General features: G+C 40.8%; 1 long non-coding RNA gene across 1 annotated transcript; it reads left to right on the top strand.

Annotated features, from left to right (window-relative positions):
• The first annotated feature begins 11,723 nt into the window (after positions 1-11,723).
• On the top strand, positions 11,724-13,548 carry LOC138953159 (uncharacterized). The gene is made up of 3 exons (XR_011451495.1): positions 11,724-11,834; positions 12,487-12,606; positions 12,957-13,548. It is a non-coding gene; the product is annotated as an uncharacterized lncRNA (long non-coding RNA).
• Positions 13,549-17,711: the final 4,163 nt, after the last annotated feature.

Genomic DNA, 17,711 nt, shown 5'->3' on the forward strand with positions numbered 1-17,711 from the left:
CGGTGTAACTCTTGCTGACTGCGTTTGCAGCCGCGGTCCTTGTTTGAGTTGTATCCCTTGGACCAGAATCATTCACAGTTATTTGTGGTTTCAGGAAAAATAATTCGACATATTCAATTGTGTGTGGTTTTTGTGTGTGTTTTGTGGTTTTTGGCACTTGTATTTATAATCACCTGGCAATAGTGAGAATGCTATTAATTATGATGACAAAAAACACAATTTAATGTTCGCTGTGACGCATAGACCTATAATAGATATAGCTGTGACGGTAGGTGGTTCTGCTGCTTCTCATAAAGATTGGTCTTTTGGTCTTTTCTTTAATTTCTAGTATTTTTATTTAAATTCGTTTTTATAAATATATGATTACGATTTCCCATGGTCACTGAAAAACGGGGCTCGTTTCTGTTTCGGAGTAACTCTTGCTGACAACGTTTGCAGCGGTTCTTGTTTGAGTTGTATCCCTTGGACCAGAATAATTCAGATCACAATTTTTACATTTAGTCAAGTTTTGACTAAATGTATTAACATAGAGGGGGAATCGAAACGAGGGTCGTGGTGTATGTGTGTGTGTGTGTGTGTGTTTGTGTGTGTGTGTGTGTGTGTGTGTGTGTGTGTGTGGTGTATGTGTGTGTGTGTGTGTGTGTGTGTGCGTGCGTGCGTGTGTGTAGAGCGATTCAGACCAAACTACTGGACCGATCTTTATGAAATTTGACATGAGAGTTCCTGGGATTGATATCCCCGAACGGTTTTTTTCGGTTTTTTGGAGAAATGTCTTTGATGACGTCATATCCGGCTTTTCGTGAAAGTTGAGGCGGCACTGTCACGCTCTCATTTTTCAACCAAATTGGTTGAAATTTTGGTCAAGTAATCTTCGACGAAGCCCGGACTTCGGTATTGCATTTCAGCTTGGTGGCTTAAAAATTAATTAATGACTTTGGTCATTAAAAATCTGAAAATTGTAAAAAAAAAAATGTATAAAACGATTCAAATTTACGTTCATCTTATTCTCCATCATTTTCTGATTCCAAAAACATATAAATATGTTATATTTGGATTAAAAACAAGCTCTGAAAATTAAAAATATAAAAATTATTATCAAAATTAAATTGTCGAAATCAATTTAAAAACACTTTCATCTTATTCCTTGTCGGTTCCTGATTCGTGAAAGCGAAATTACAACATTTAGTCAATCTGTCGAACCCACAGAATAAAACTGCACGCACTGCAGTGTTTTCAGTCACGAGTATAAAACAGCTTCGTCAATCCACGCGGCAAGGAAGTCGCTCAATTTTTGCGTGCAACACGAAGTAAACAGACATGCAAGAATAGCGACGGGTTCAAGTTTAGGTCGCTCCAGGAGAAAAATTCCCGCGGATGTTGGCCTTTAAACCACGCAAAAATCCTGGGATTCTACTACCCCAGAACTGCACTGTGTCGGACATTAACTTGTGTGAAACAGCACCAACAAGGACGCTCACCTCACGGTGTACAAATACCACGTATATGTCAGTGTGTGCCAGTGTGTGTGTGTGTGTCAGTGTGCATGCGTGCGTGCGTGTGTGTGTGTGCGTGCGTGCGTGCGTGTGTGTGTGTTCATGTAAGGGCATAGTGTGTTTTACTATGTTCATGTGACGTTGTGCTTTGTGTGCATGAATGCTGTGTGTGTGTGTGTGTGTGTGTGTGTGTGTGTGTGTGACAGTGGTGTGTGAGTGTGTGTGTGTGTGTGTGTGTGTGTGTGAGTGGTGTGTGAGTGTGTGTGTGTGTCAGTGTGTGTGTCAGTGTGTGTGTGTGTAGTGTGTGTGTGTGTGTGTGCGCATCGGTGTGTATTTACGTGTGTTAGTGTGTGTATGTGAGAGTGAGAGAGAAAGAGGGAGAGAGAGAGAGGGAGAGAGAGACAGAGAGACAGAGAGAGACAGAGACAGAGACAGAGAGACACATAGACAGAGAACAAGAACAAGAACAAGAACAAATCTTTAATTGTCTAAGGCCACAGCCCCTTACAATAGTGGTTAAAATAACAGCACTAGTATCTGCACAGTTATAAATTATAGTCACGCATAAAATTCAACAAATACATTAAGACCCTGATGACATGTCACTGAACCTGATTTATAAGGGTTCATCTCTTCTGTAACATGAAGAACACAAATCTGCTGAAGCTGTTCATCACATTATCCTCATTACTGCCACAGAAATACACAAGTTGTTGTTGCAGCGTCTTAGAGTTCGAGATTTTCAAATACTTTGCTCGAAGGTCTTGATAAAAAGGCCATAAAAATACAACATGGTGTTCATCTTCTTTATCAGCTGTACAGAGAGGACAGTTTCTTGTCGTTTGGTTTGGTGCGTACCGAAACTTGTGAGCGTTGATTTCGGATACTCCTGCGCAGAAACGAGTAAGAGCAACTCTGTACTTAATATCTTCGATTAATTCAATGTATTTCTCTTTTTCCAAGCATGTTTTGTAACAATTATAAACTGATGTCGAAACGTTCACTGCATTCTAAAAAGGAGAACCATTCTTGACAAAAACAATCTTGTAAACGTCTTTTAAACTCTTGTAAGAAACACTTCTCATTCCCAACCATTCCGTACATCCACACAGCAGCAAAACCATTACAACATAAAAGACTCTGCACATGTGAGACCCAATTTGTGTGGCCCTTCAATGCCAAATTACATAAAGCTTTATATGCAATCTTGGAATATCTTGAATCAGGTTGCTTCAGCAGTGTAAACCAGTATTTCACACATCTGACTGCAGAGTTAATAGACTTAATATACAGCGGATGTCTTCCCAATTCACCATACACAATGTTGTTTGGAGTTCGAATTGTCACTTTCAGAAACTTTTTACACGCAAACAGGTGGACCCTTTCCACAGAGTCATACTTTCCATATCCCCATAGCTCTGAACCACACAAGAGCATAGGGGCGATCCGTGCGTCAAACAGTTTGAAAAGACATAGACAGAGAGAGATCTAGAGAGAGGCGATTTTGTCCTTCGCTGGGGGTATGCAGTGCCTTGGAATTGCACGTCTACTTAATTGACTTATCTTTCAGAAAAGACAGGATAGAAATATTCTTTCTTTCTTTCTTTATTTGGTGTTTAACGTCGTTTTCAACAGGATAGAAATATGGTGATCCCAGATTTTGCTAGTTATAACACAAAATTTCTATTCGTCCCTTTTCTCAAATTATTTTCGTTCGTTTGTTTGGTTGTTTGGTTCCGTTTTTTGGGGGTCCTTTTTGAGTCTTTGTTGTTTGCATTGCATGTTCATGTTATGCTTAACTGGGTTCCAAATGTGATGTTGGTTTGTTATACTTGTTTTTCTGTCTGTTGCAATTTGTTTTGATTGTGTTAGTTTGACAACTTAGCTGCGTGTCTGTCATGGCACTTGTTCCTTTTAACGTTTCTCTAACTCAGCATTGTTTTGTCTAAGTTGGGTATTTGTTTTTCCTTATATCGTTGCCTGTAGTTTTGTCCACCTGTCTGTCCATAGATTCTCCGCCGGTTCATTTCTCGTTACACTTCAGGTTCTTGCTTTCAATCAGAGCGGCGCGCGTCTGTAACAGCTTTAGTTCACAAACAACAACCTGTCGAGGCGGTTACCCTCAACCCCCTACCCCCTCCCTCCTCTTCGCCACAATCCACTCGCACCACCCTTCAGGCGGTGTCACATCCTTCGATCGGGGGTGATCTCTTAAAGTTCCATCAACAACCGCTCCCCAAACATCCGAACCGCGAGAGCGTTGATGGCTGATTACGGCCCATTCACTTCATTATCGACCCTTGTTGGGATCGAACTCAACACACGTTGGGCAGCTAATCGATAGCGACTACTACTGCCTGTCGATAAAATTGCTACCTTGCGAGAACCCTGTGTTCTGGGCTTGAAGTCCTCACAACCGCCCCCCTTTGGTTTTGCACGTACTGAGTTTCATTAGGGCAAAGTGAGTCTTTTTTTGTGTGTTTTCTAGATGAACTTCATGCAGATGTTTTCTTCTTCTTCTGGTCACAGGGAATGCGTTGGGTGGGGTTCCTGATGAAAAAGAAATCAAGCTGATTTTTAATATGCCCTATGCGAGGCTGGCGCAAACTGCATAGTTCATATCACTTTGTGATACGACTGACGTACTTTTTACGCCGCCATGATCAAAGAAACGATTTACTTTGATTTTGCAGCAGGCGTGAGAACATTGTATGAGTGACAGCGGACAGGAGAGACGAAAGTGCGGTGTGTGGTCGACTCGTCATATTATCGTCGCGTACTGGTAGCGCGTGGCGCCAAGTTATTTTTCTTCTTTTCTTCTCTTTGTCAGTCATTACTGTATTGTCAAGTCAGTTGCAAAGGTGCACAATGTTCTGCTGCATGTCGTCATTAGTGTTCATTTATTTTAATTAAAGTGAAAATGTCTTATTTATTTTGCAATTCGCATTGAATGAATGCGTCTTAACATTTCTAAATTGACATACGTTTGGAGAAAACATCGCTGTGGAGGGTGCAGCAAAGTGTCACGTGACCTACAAAAAGGTCTGCGAAAACCACCAGGAATTCCCGAACCGGAGCATTCCCTGTAACCAGGAAAACACCTCCAGGACGTCCATCGGGAACATTCCCTGTAATCAGGAAAACACCTCCAGGACGTCCATCGGGAACATTCCCTGTAATCAGGAAAAACACCCCCAGGACCTCCTCAAAAAAGTCCATTGGGAGCATTATTTTCCTCTACTCAGGAAAAACACCCCCATGAAGTCCATGTGGAGCATTCCCCATAAACAGGAAAACAGCTCCAGGAACTCGGCCTAAAAAATTCCCTCTAATCAAGAAAAATACCTCCTGGAAGTCTCTCGTAAGCATTTCAGGATATCAGGAAAAACACCCCCCCCAAAAGTCCATCGGGAGCATTCCCTGTGCTCAGGAAAAACACCTCAAGGAAACCCATCGGGAGCATTCCCTGTAATCAGGAAAAACACCTCAAGGAAATCCATCGGGAACATTCCCTGTAATCAGAATAAAACACCTCCAAAAAGTCCAACGGGAGAATTCCTTGTAATCAATAAAAACACCCCAAGACCTCCTCCAAAAAAAGTCCATCGGGAGCATTACCTCTACTCAGGAAAAAAAACCAAGGACCTCCTCCAAAAAAGTCCATCGGGAGCATTTACCTCTATTCAGGAAGAAAAAAACAAGGACCCCCTCCAAAAAAGTCCATCGGGAGCATAACCTCTACTCAGGGGAAATAAACCAAGGACCCCCTCCAAAAAAGTCCATCGGGAGCATAACCTCTACTCAGGGGAAATAAACCAAGGACCTCCTCCAAAAAAATCCATCGGGAGCATTACCTCTACTCAGTAAAAAAAACAAAATAAAGGACCTCCTCAAAAAAAAGTCCATCGGGAGCATTACCTCTACTCAGGAAAAACACCCCCAGGAAGTCCATGGGGAGCATTCTTCATAAACAGGGAAACAGCTCCAGGAACTCCGCCTGGAGAATTCCCTCTAATCAGTAAAAACACCTGAAGGAAGTCCATCGGGAACATTCCATGTAACCAGGATAATCACCTCCAGAAACTACCCCCGGGGTATTTCCGGTAACCAGGAAAAACGCCTCGAGGAAGTCCCCCTACAGGAAGTGCAGCCCACTTGGGGTCGAATTAGACCCCTTCTGCTTCATTAGCCCGTGGTGTTCGTGGTCCGACGAATGTATGCGGAAACCGGCCGTGATAACAGGCTATTTCGGTAGGGGATTGCCATGTTTCAAGCTCTCAGCGCTGGGGATCAAAGGACAATTAAATCGAGGGTTAAAAGCGAGTGAAATTGTGGCGGACCTTCCACTGTAGAAAACAAGTTTTCTTTGGACCTTTCTGTATAGAAGAGGTTTTTCTTCTTTTCGCTCGTGGCCGCGGTAACGAGCGAAACATTGAAGGGGAGGGTATAGAGGGGCTGATGTTTGCTGGATTGTATCGATGCTGGATGCCGTAGCTCTGGTAGAAGACGTGAAAGAATGATCACGAAGAAAAGGAGCCAGGTGTCGCCAAATTGGTCATTTCAATGTTTTATTATTCAAGAGAGTCTCAATTTAGAAGAAAAAATAGCAACCCTGTTAAAATCAATCCTTGTGATGCGTTTTGAAGGTCGATGCTGGAATAACGTAGTGGGCGTTCGTGTTTTTTCTCTCTTTTTTTTTCTCCATCTTATATCAATCTTATACTATCAATCTCTGCGTTAAAGATAGCGTATACTACTACGGTATAGGTCAGTAGATCTAGCCCCTCTATTTTCTCTCTGCGGTAATGAGTGAAACACTGAAGAGGATTAATTGCGCTGGGCTGTGTAGATGTTGCAGTTTGGAGACAGTTTGGAGACGCACATTAATGATTCCTATTTGGAATGAAGTGTCGCGAAACCTGTCATTCTGCTGACTGGTTTATGAAGTTTTCGATTAGAAAAACACCCGCTTATATCTCCATAGCTAATACTTGTTTTATTGTTGCCTACATTTTATATGTCGGTGAGTCTTACAATAATCCACCTTCTCTGCACTGCAAATGCTGCAGTCGGAGACTCGAAAGAATTATCCGAAAAAGGGCGAGATGGCAGGGAATTGGTAAATGAGATGATTTTTATACGACTTGTCACGAAGGTGCGCTACTAATCATTCTCTCATTTTCGGGCGATAAATCCCTTAAACGACAAACATCAGTCTTGGATTGGACACTAAAAGATGAATCGATGTGGCATCTCTACAGAAATTGCGTTTGAATCCAAGTTAGGTTCCGAGAAGCGAACGCGAGCCGGCGCCAAAGGCAAATCATGCACCCGGTGTCACAGGATATTTCGGAACCGGACGAATGGGAACCATTCCGATTTATCCTGGCCCTGGTGGCAGGATATTTCGGAACCAGTTATTATGACGATCGGTAAAACACTATCAAAACAAGCAGCAACATCATCCGCTCGCAACCTGCAACACCCTTCTTGACAAGTGCCCTATTGAATGTGATCGAAAAGAGAGTTGTAATCTAAAAAAGGAACCGAAGAACATGATCAAATAGGGTTAGGGTTCGGGTCAACAGGGATGAAGGTGGTTCCGAAATATCGTGGAGGGTCCGAAATATCCTGCCGCCAGGTGCAGGATAAATGGGAATGGTTCCGAAATATCCTAGGATTTGTCGGAACCGGTTCCGATTTATCCTGGTTCCGAAATATTCTGCGACACCGGGACACAGGTTTAAACCTTAAATAAAAAGGAGACATAACACATTTTCTTTATCTCACTGACTGGAAATCTAAATCTTCAGTGGTCTCTTCCGGTGATTACAACCGCGACAGCAAAAGCGATTACACTTAACTCTTTGTAGAGACGACACTACAATTGTTTCAATTCTTTTACCTATTTAAAAGAAGATAATAGGTTTCATACACGCCGGCAATTCTTAAGCTGTGATATGATTACCAAAAACTGTTTTAAAGCAGGAATCATGTTGGCAATTTCAAAACAAATCGTCGAAAAATAATAATCACATTTTTAAAGAAAAAGGTAGGTATAGGCTACTTATTCAAAACAGTAAGTCAATTATCATTGGCAATGGCTTTAAAGATATAAGTCATATCATCCCTCCCCCTCCCCCCCCCCAAAAAAAAAAAGAAATTCGAAAGAAAGCAGTCACAGTGTTGAATTGTGTTGTGTGTCAAAAAAGGAGGGGTGGTCTTATCCTATGTAAAAGGCTGTGCAGAGCTGTTTTCGCGGGAAAGAATGTGCCCATAAAGAGTACATTCCTTCTCTTCAGGTACAGATCACGTGAATGAAGGTCAATGGCGTCCTGGCCGACCCAGGGGAGATCTTGACCAATGTCTGGTCAGCCTAACAGGATGAGGATATCAGGAGTAAATAGAGCTGGTTGATTAGCGGACGTTGCTGGGGGGAATCTGAACTTTTAAGGCACCGTCCTTCCTCTGTGAATAATTCCACTCATCATCTCAGATGTAGCCATGATTTTACATGGAATATGATATGACCATACGTCCACTTTGGCACTTACCAAAAATCAACATCCTGACTGCTTACTGTGTAGAGGCGAAACTTTTGATCAATTCATCTCGAAAATTGACACTAGTGGCTCTTAAGAAATGAATTCATCAACAACAAAAACAAGTCGCGTAAGACGAAATTACTACATTTAGTCAAGCTGTGGAACTCACAGAATGAAACTGAACGCACTGCATTTTTTTCACAATGACCGTAGTCCGCCGCTAGTGCAAAAGGCAGTGAAAGTGACGAGCCTGTTCAGCGCGGTTGCGGTTGCGCTGTGCTTCATAGCACGCTTTACTGTACCTCTCTTCGTTTTAACTTTCTGAACGTGTTTTTAATCCAAACATATCATATCTATATGTTTTTTTGAATCAGGAACCGACAAGGAATAAGATGAAATTGTTTTTAAATCGATTTCGGAAATTTAATTTTAATCATAATTTTTATATTTTTAATTTTCATTGATAATTGATTGAAAAATTACGGTGTGACAGTGCCGCCTCAACTTTTACAAAAAGCCGGATATGACGTCATAAAAGACATTTATCGAAAAAATGAAAAATATGTCTGGGGATTTCATACCCAGGAACTCTCATGTAAAATGTCATAAAGATCGGTCTAGTAGTTTAGTCTGAATCGCTCTACACACACACACGCACAGACACACAGACACACACACACACACACACACACACACACACACACACACACACACACACACATACACCACGACCCTCGTCTCGATTCCCCCTCTATGTTAAAACATTAAGTCAAAACTTGACTAAATGTAAAAAAAGAAACAAAAAAACCGGGGCAAAAAACAGAAGAGAAAAGAAAAGAAGGAAAAAAACAGAGAAAAACGGAAAAGAAAAGAAGAGAACAAGAAAGACGGCGAAACAGTAAAGAAGAAAGAAGGATTTTCTTACGGGGCTAGCTGGGTTTGTCCCTGGGGTCAATTGCCAGACCTTTTCATTCTTTGCGGTGCGTTTTCTGTACAGGTGGGTGTGAAACGCACCGCTTGACATTTCCAACGTAGATGGCTTTAACCCTTTACCTATCTAGCTGCTGGGTCGTCCGGTCGTGCTTTGTCATACCTGTTCAGTGTTCATGTGTATATATATATGCGAAGAGAAAAGGGAGAGAGGGCGGAGGGTGCTAACTGAATCAAAAGCTGGTTAAACAAAGTGGTGATAATGAAAAAGAGTGGGGGTAGGTAGGTAGGGTTATGAATTGATCAAATGGACACGTGCATACAGAAAATAGAACAAGTCGCGTAAGGCTAAATTACTACATTTAGTCAAGCTGTGGAACTCACAGAATGAAACTGAACGTTGTCCGCCGCTAGTGCAAAAGGCAGTGAAAGTGACGAGCCTGTTTGGCGCGGTAGCGGTTGCGCTGTGCTTCATAGCACGCTTTACTGTACCTCTCTTCGTTTTAACTTTCTGAGCGTGTTTTTAATGCAAACATATCATATCTATATGTTTTTGGAATCAGGAACCGACAAGGAATAAGATGTAATAGTTTTTGAAACGATTTCGGAAATTTAATTTTAATCATAATTTTGATATTTTTAATTTTCAGAGCTTGCTTTTAATCCAAATATAACATATTTATATGTTTTTGGAATCAGAAAATGGAGAACAATAAGATGAACGTAAATTTGGATCGTTTTATAAATTTTTTTTTTTTTTACAATTTTCAGATTTTTAATGACCAAAGTCATTAATTAATTTTTAAGCCACCAAGCTGAAATGCTATACAGAAGTCCGGCCTTCGTCGAAGATTGCTTGGCCAAAATTTCAATCAATTTGATTGAAAAATGAGGGTGTGACAGTGCCGCCTCAACTTTTACAAAAAGCCGGATATGACGTCATCAAAAGTATTTATCGGAAAAAATAAAAACATGTCCGGGGATATCATTCCCAGGAACTCTCATGTAAAATGTCATAAAGATCGGTCCAGTAGTTTGGTCTGAATCGCTCTACACACACACACGCACAGACAGACAGACAGACACACAGACAGACACACACACACACACACACACACACACACACACACACACACACACACACACACACACACACACACACACACACCACGACCCTCGTCTCGATTCCCCCCCTATGTTAAAACATTTAGTCTAAACTTGACTAAATGGATTCCCCATCTATGTTAAAACATTTAGTCAAAACTTGACTAAATGTAACAAGTCGCGTAAGGCGAAAATACAATATTTAGTCAAGTAGCTGTCGAACTCACAGAATGAAACTGAACGCAATGCCATTTTTCAGCAAGACCGTATACTCGTAGCATCGTCAGTCCACCGCTCATGGCAAAGGCAGTGAAATTGACAAGAAGAGCGGGGTAGTAGTTGCGCTAAGAAGGATAGCACGCTTTTCTGTACCTCTCTTTGTTTTAACTTTCTGAGCGTGTTTTTAATCCAAACATATCATATCTATATGTTTTTGGAATCAGGAACCAACAAGGAATAAGATGAAAGTGTTTTTGAAATGATTTGGACAATTTAATTTTGATAATAATTTTTATATATTTAATTTTCAGAGCTTGTTTTTAATCCGAATATAACATATTTATATGTTTTTGGAATCAGCAAATGATGGAGAATAAGATAAACGTAAATTTGGATCGTTTTATAAATTTTTTTTTTTTTTTACAATTTTCAGATTTTTAATGACCAAAGTCATTAATTAATTTTTAAGCCACCAAGCTGAAATGCAATACCGAAGTCCGGGCTTCGTCGAAGATTACTTGACCAAAATTTCAACCAATTTGGTTAAAAAATGAGGGCGTGACAGTGCCGCCTCAACTTTCACGAAAAGCCGGATATGACGTCATCAAAGACATTTATCAAAAAAATGAAAAAAACGTTCGGGGATTTCATACCCAGGAACTCTCATGTCAAATTTCATAAAGATCGGTCCAGTAGTTTAGTCTGAATCGCTCTACACACACACACAGACAGACAGACAGACAGACACACACACGCACATACACCACGACCCTCGTTTCGATTCCCCCTCGATGTTAAAATATTTAGTCAAAACTTGACTAAATATAATGAACTCTGCACCTATCTGTGGTGGTTTATAAGACACGTCTCCACGGGAAGGAATGCATCTTTAATTAAGTCTGCCTTCACAAAGAAAGAGTGGCTTTTGATTAATTTTGATCCTTTTGTGGTGGTTAAATATTGATTAATATTGTTAATATTGATTGGGCGAGGTCGACTTCGCGGAGTCTACTTCACGAAGTTCGCTGCACGAAACTTTGGCACTGAATTTTCGGTTAAAAAAAAGCAAGAAGTCTCCGCGAGGTCAACTTCGGGCTATATTAAGGACAGCCTTAATAGTGGGGCTCCTATGTTGCAGAATCACTCAACAATTAATCACATCTTGTGACAAACATCATACTTCGTGATATTGTTCCTTATGATGTTTTAAATGATTTCAGATACAGAGCCACTTCAGAAATTGATTTTTGTGTTTATAATAATGAATAAAAGGCTGCACCTACAGCAGACGATTTTCATACCAAAAGCCATCAGCAGTAAATATTTCCAACTCAGCAAATGTAAACTTCAATTATTAACAATGCACCAGAAGTTGTCTGGTGATAATATATACATGAAATAAATATTTTCATGGGTACTTTTGTGTTCTTTCATTTAGTTTTATATTTTTTTTAGAAAAGTATATATCCGCAGCTAGAAAATTCAAGATGGCGGCCTCCGTACCAATGCGTGTTTTGATTGAGCGAAAACAACGTTTGTGAGGGTAAGTTTTTAAGATTACCCTTTCATTCACCAATTTCACGTCATTATAATCTTTATTTGTCCCCTCGGGTCTGTTTTTGATCGGCTGAAGCGCTGAAATGCTGCACACTTTCAAATCTTGCTGAAACTGGATTGTGATAGATCTAGATCTATCTGTTGATTGAATGAAAGAAAACCATGCTCGCCACCCACATGATTTTGGACAAGTTAAAAGAACTTTGAATAAAAGGCAAGGAGACAGAGATTGTTCAAGGCATGATAATTAGTCCTGCCTATTATAAAGGACTTGACTTCCATAAGTTTCTAAAAAAAACTGAGGGGGGAGGGGGAGTGACTTAGAGTGAGTAGGCCACAGTGACAATGACATGTACTAACTAGTAGGAGGGCCAGCTTGGGGGGGGGGGGGGGGGGGGGGAACCATTCCCCATGTCTCTACGGTCTTGTGATCAAACTTTCAAAGATGATAGCTAAAAGACAAAAGTATGCAATAAGCTTATGTGCTAATGAAATGAGAAATGAGTGGTTTTGAAAAAAATGGTACCTCTCTCTGAGTCTGAGTCTCAACACTGTTACGATTTTGGTGTGTTACTTTTTTCTCAACCTTTTACTTAATTTAGGTTGACCGTGCATTGATGTGCATTTTATTTTAACAGAATATACAACTGAGGGTTACACCACATGCGGGTTCCTGAGAACAAGAGTGCTGCGTGAATACATTATGAGCAATTCTGCCGGTGCCACACAAACGAGCTGATTTCACCATTACTATCAAGGTTGGTACCTAATACCTCCAGAGTAGCTGAACAGTTTGCATCTTTTTTTTGTGATAATTAACAAGTATGCACACATATGCGTAAGCTACCTCTGTGAATTTGGTGGGTTTACCATACCCTCACAAGGGTCAACATTCTGTAAGCGACTGTTAGAATTCTAATGAATGTAGCGGCCAGCAAGATTTAAGAATCAGTTGGGTAACTGGAAACAGTTTTTTTGTATTGACCTTAAATAGTAAGAATTATACAAATAGTTAAAATACAATTTTTGCATTTTATCTTTTGTGTGAAGACTTTGGCTAACTCTCTGAGATAGTAAACATTATTCAAATAAAATTGTCACTTTTCAGCTTTTGTATGAAGGGTACCCCAGGTGGATTTCCTACACCATGGATTTAGAGGAGGCCAGACATCTAAGACGGTCTGCTTCTCATCCCAGCTGATTTCAGTTTTCTGCTTATGAAGTGTGCATCGCTATGGAAAAGGATTCAGCCATTTTTTGCTCACCACATTGCCAAAGCCATTGGCCCCGAGAAGTCACCCTGCCTGCCCATGTTTCACAGTTTTACAGACTGTGATACTGTGTTGTTCTTCGGTGGTATTGGGGGCTTGACAAGTATGGCATGCATTAGTAGACATCACACAATCTTTCCTCAGGTTGTCTGCTCTTCTTTGAGAGCTAAGTACTACTGACAGGTCAGTTCAAGAGCATTTTGTGGTACTTCTGCAGGACAAAACCAAACTTCCTGGGTGTGAACAGTGCTAGAAGGTACCTCTTCAGTCAAAAGCGCTGCCAAATTCCCCAAAACACCCTTACAAGTAACGTGCTGTTGCAGGACATGAGTTTGAGAAGAGCAATCTACCAATTAGACTACGTCAGTAAATATACAATCAGGCAAACAACCCAACACCAATCATTGTGGGGCTGGCAGTCCAAGGCTGGAAAGTGGGAGTTATTTTGGACGAGCCTTCAAGAGGTATGTGCCGAGAACGCATGAAGTGTGGAAGTGCTGTACAACAAAACGCTGCAAATGCTGCAAAGAAGGACTGAAGAGCTCTGCTCTCTGCAGCTGTGCTTGCATGCCTGTGAAAATCAGCAAATTAAACTGTGTAAAAATATTATTGCACCCATTTTTGTACCCCAACTCAAACATTCATTCCCGTATCATTTAATTCAAACTTTTTATGCCAGTAAAGGCTCTCACAAATGGCACATCTTTCAGATAAAAGAAGATTTAGTTACAGGGGTCACATGACCGCCGCCAAATAAGGGTACCCTTAACGTGGCAAAGGGGATGTGATCACAACTTTAGGTACCCATTAAAAAGTCCAAAAAAATTCATGAGGCACAACATCTATCCAGAACAGGATGAATACTTTTTTAGTGTTATGTCATTATTATACAGGCATGGGAATTGAAAATTGTAAAAAAGGCTGAAAATTTATAACTGAAGACGCGAAGCGTCAAGTCGACGGCGCGAAGCGCCTAGCCTTACTAGGGGGGTCCGGGGGCATGCCCCTCCGGAAAAAAATTCTCCGAAGAACCCAGATGGTGCAATCTGGTGTCATCTGAGCTCCAAGTTTGCCATTTAATTCTGTTTTTAGAATCAGAGTTTTTAGTACCAATTTTTGCTTTTTTGAAGAAAAAAATTTATACATGTATATGGTTTAAATTTGTTAAAAAATTGATCTGTTGAGACAAACAGGAAAATGTAACTTGTAACACAATTTGTGCAATCTGGTTTACTTTCAAACATAAAAGTTCAAGTAACTGAGGCGGGCGGTAGCAGTGCCGCGTGAACAAAGTACGGACAGTTTTCGCGGGCTTTTGCGCAAAGGCAAAATTAACCGGTGCTTTTTTTGTGTGCCTCCCCCCTTTATTTTTTCGGCGGACACTTTCGCTTTTTCGGCGGAACAAAAAAATAATTCGGCGGAAAGCCGCCGTTCGGCGGACAATTCCCATGCCTGGTATACCTTTCATTTTTATCAATTTGATTTTTGGGGTACCCTTATTTAGGCGGCGGTCACATAACCCATGTAAATTCAATCTTTTATATTAAAAGAGTTCCAGATAGCCACGTTGTGTGCCCTTAATAGCATAGACAAATGGAATAAAATGGCACAGGAATAAATGTTTTCGTTTTGGTACGAACATTTGTGCGATAGTTTTTTGTTGGCACAGGTTAGGTAAGCCAACGATTCTTCAACCCTGCCACCCACGCCGTCCAACCAATCGCTGCACCATTGATCATGTATACATGTATTGTTATGTTTTAACAATTGTTTCTGTTAGTTTCTATTGCAAGAGAATGACTTGTAGCATCAAATACGCCTGAATACCTTTTTCACAGGCGGCCATTTTGATTTTTTTTTAAAACTACTGATTTTTAAATTTTTCTCGGTTCCTCTGTGTCAGGTTTTGTTAAGCACATAAAACCATACATTTATACCAAATTTGGTGTTTGTCACATGAAATGAAATATGCCTAACATACCCAACCGTTTTTACTGGCGGCCATTTTGAATTTTGTTATAAAAACTACCGATTTTTTAATTTTTCGCGGTGGCTCTGTATCAGGTTTTGTTAAGCACATAAAACTGTACATGTATGCCAAATTTGGTGTTTGTCACAAGAAATGATTGATTTTGCAACATAGGAGCCCCACTATAATACCTAGAATTCTGTCAATCAGGGTTCCAGATCCAAAAGAAATTTCTTGTCGATAAATCTGAGAATGGCCAGTTTGGCAGATTCCAGGACAATAGTTATAGACAGAAGATTTTCCAACACAAAAAGTGCGATATCGAACCAATGCAGGGGATTAGGCTAAAATGGTATTGACCATAGACTTTTTTTTAGTAAAAATGAAAATTTAACAGAGCTATTTTTGATGGATATGATCCCAGGCGAGCAGGAAAAAGGTGGATGGTATAGAACATTGACCTTTTTTAGGTGATTGTTTCAGTCCGAGACAGTTTTGGTGCAGGCGGTTTTCGTAGATTGATATTGACCACAGATATTTTAGGTATAACACCATCTTTGGACGACATTTTCTATATACTTCAATCTGTCGAATCGAGAAAAGAGTACTAGTACTAAAATCTTATTTGGTTGAAAGTACTATTTATTGACTGTAGCCTTTCTCTGCAGGAGTAGAACTAATAATGGTTCAATATATGAAGAATCCAGAAAGAGAAAAAAACAGTTACAACGTTTGCGTGTCAGATGATGAGACATTTTCTTCTTCTTCGTTCATAGGCAGAAACTCCCACGCTTTTTACGTGTATGACCGTTTTTACCCCGCCATTTAGGCAGCCATACGCAGCTTTCGGGGGATGCATGCTCGGTGTATTCGTGTTTCTGTAACCCACCGAATTCTGACATGGATTACAGGATCTTTTCCGTGTGCATTTGATTTTGTGCTTGCGTGTACACACGAAGAGGGATCTTGCAGGTCTACACATAAGTTGACCTGTGAGATCGGAAACAATCTCAACCCTTTACCCACCAGGCGCGACCGGGATTCGAACCCACGACCTTCCGCTTGGGAGGCCGGTCGTCTTTTCCACTAGGCCATTGCGCCCGTCTGATGTGATATCAAAACTCCACTACCAACCAAGCTCCATGGCGACCGGAAGGTCCCGGGAAAAAACCCAGCCTTATTCGTCTCCCACAATGGTGTGACGGTGTGACAGGGCTAACGCCAAAAGAAGAAGAAAACTGATGAGACCTAGAGTCTAAACAGGTGATACTTGAACAAGGTAGACGACCTCATTCTAAATCTAACACGACAAGCTCTGGACCTAAAAGAGTGTCTACCACAGATCTCACTTAGTCGCCGGGAGCTGAGTAATTATTAGATTTGGCAGACCGAGGGAAAATTCCAGCGCTTTTTTTCTGCGACTGTGCGGGCTAATCAGAAAATACTGGTGCTACCGCCCCCACAGAGCGAACACTGACGCGATAATCCAGTTGCCACGTGCCTGTGCAAAATTAACCTCACGCGCTGTGCATGTGCAAAATTAATCTCAGTGAGCTGAAGTCACTAATTAGCACACATGCTATCGCGTGGACTGAATAACCAGATTGGATCTGTAGTCTAATTTGATTTTTTGGTCGTAAGTTCTCCATGTCCGCTTATATATGTTACAGTAAATTCTCGAAACTAGGAAATTTGCGAAATCCCTGAACATTTTAGTAAATTTGTTAATTTCCTGTTTTACTCAGGGATTTCACAAATGTCCTACAAATTCTAGGAAATTTGCGAATTTCCTGAAATGAGCTTGCCATTTTTTCACAAATTTACTGAACAGTGAAAAACGTTTCAGTAAATGTGTAAAATTCTTGAGAAAAAAAAGAGTCCGTTTTCTTTATTTTACATTGTGACTTTGATAGATTTACTGTTAGAAGAGAAAAAAAGAAAGAAAAAAAGTTGATTTGAGCATGATTTGAACCGAACATCTTCAATTTTTGGGTCCAACCCGCCACACCAGCCACATGAAAGGAAAGTGAAAAGAAATCATAAGAAGTTTGTGGTGTTGGGATCACGAAAACTCATGTAAAATCAGCGCACACCCGAACTACCAAGTCTGACAGACCATGCAGTTCAGTCCGCGTTTGGTTCATTTTGCTGATAGGCAGCCCAACAGGATGGCAGGCAATGCAGATGTTGAACTGAAGTTCACCACAGAACTTTTCAGACAACGTGAGGAAAATAAAACATATTGTTTAATCCCAAAGTCGGAATATAACAAGATTGTGGAAGATGCCAAGACTGAAGCCGTGAACAACGCAACCAAAAGTCGACAGGAATATTATAACCTGGCGAAGTGAGTTTATCTTTCTCTGTCGGTCTCTCTGTATGTCTATTGCTCCGTCTCTCTCTCACGTGGAAACAGACATCTACACGATTGCGGTTAAGGCTCGTATCTTACATGGTGGGTATTCTCGAAACCAGTTTGATTTATGTCCGCAGAGATTGCTAACCGAAGAAGATGTCTCTCTTGGCAAGGCTGTGTCGTTGCGGTCAGCCGTGATAGAACAGTCAGGATCAGGCGGGCAAGGCTTTGTGAAAGGCAGCTGTGCAGGGTTGAAAAAATGTAACA

This window comes from Littorina saxatilis, linkage group LG17 (genome assembly GCF_037325665.1).
Source record: "Littorina saxatilis isolate snail1 linkage group LG17, US_GU_Lsax_2.0, whole genome shotgun sequence".
Taxonomy (NCBI): Eukaryota; Metazoa; Mollusca; class Gastropoda; order Littorinimorpha; family Littorinidae; genus Littorina; species Littorina saxatilis.